Source organism: Lynx rufus, unplaced genomic scaffold (genome assembly GCF_022079265.1).
Source record: "Lynx rufus isolate CCGP_SWC_20201006 ecotype Redwood Valley unplaced genomic scaffold, mLynRuf1.p SCAF_22, whole genome shotgun sequence".
NCBI lineage: Eukaryota > Metazoa > Chordata > Mammalia > Carnivora > Felidae > Lynx > Lynx rufus.
In genome coordinates this window covers 2,330,839-2,332,178 of record NW_025814837.1, presented here as the reverse complement: position 1 = coordinate 2,332,178, position 1,340 = coordinate 2,330,839, and the positions used below count along the sequence as shown (strand labels likewise).

General features: G+C 38.4%; 1 pseudogene; it reads right to left on the bottom strand.

Moving 5' to 3' along the window:
* Window positions 1–280: 280 nt before the first annotated feature.
* Window positions 281–767, bottom strand: LOC124517523 (40S ribosomal protein S23-like; annotated as a pseudogene).
* Window positions 768–1,340: the final 573 nt, after the last annotated feature.

Here is a 1,340-nt window from a genome sequence, read left to right as displayed (position 1 = left end):
TCTCCTGAGAATGTTTTTATTTCCCTTTCACTCCTGAATGATAGTGTAACCACCTATATCATTCTGGATTGGCAATGCTTTCTCTCAGTCTCTTGACTATATAATTTTATTTTCTTCTTACATATACCATTGCTTTTGAGGTCTAAGGTCAGTCCAACTATTAGCCCTGAGCAGTTATTTTTCTCATTAAATCTTCTTTGGTTACATTTAAGACATTCACTTTATCTTCGATGTTTTTCTAATTTCACCATTATGAGTTTAGGTGTATAATTTTTTATTTTTATGGCATAGGAAAATTTATTATTGTCATATTTTCACCATCAAAACTTAGGATCTTGGTTTCCTTCTTGCCTTTGTATGAGGCCAAAAGCGAGACACTGGCTACTTTGACAATCTTAAAGCCAACCCTGGGAACATCACCAACAGCATGACCTTTGAGACCAAATCCAACAATCAGAACTTCATCATTTTCCTCAATAAAATTCAAACAGTCATCATTGGGTAAAATGGTCGTGACTTTTTTTTGCTTGCCATTCTTGATCAGCTGGACCTGCCACACTTTCTGATGGCAGAATTTGGCTGGTTGGCTTCTACTCCTACTTTTTTCCACCACAGTAATTCCCTTTGCCCAAGAAGCACCTCCAAAAGAGTTTGGCTTCAGAGCTGCGCCTTAAGTGGGCCTTCTTGTGCTGTTAGCCATGCCACCTCTGATCTTGTCAGTGGCTACCAAGTTTCTAGGCAATATGAAGACCGTGACACTTGCCCATCCTGTCAGCACCACAGGCATCAGCAACAGAGCGAATTTATGTATGTGTGTATGTATGTATGTATGTATATTCATTTTTGAGACAGAGAGAGAGAGACAAAGTATGAATGGGGGATGGGCAGAGAGAGAGGGAGACACAGAAACTGCAGCAGGCTCCAGGCTCTGAGCTGACTTGAGGCGAAACTGGATGCTTCACTGACTGAGCCACCCAGGCGCCCCAAGAGTGGATTTATTTTTATTTATACTTCTTAAGACACTAGGATTCTCCTTCAAGTTGAAGACTTATAACTTTCTTAAATTCTGGAAAACTGCCTGCCATTATCCTTTTATCACTTCATTTTCCTCATTCTGTCCTTTAGTAGTCATTAAATTTAAGTTGGCCCTTTTTATTCCATTCTCTACATCTCTTAATTTCTTCCTCACGTATTCATTCTATTTATCGTTCTGAGATGCATTATGGATACCCTCAAATCTATCTTTTAATATACTATGCCTTGCTTTATGTATGTGTTATCCACTACCGGTTTATTTTAAAAATCATCTTCTTCAAGTTTTTGAAGAATATGGCATTTAT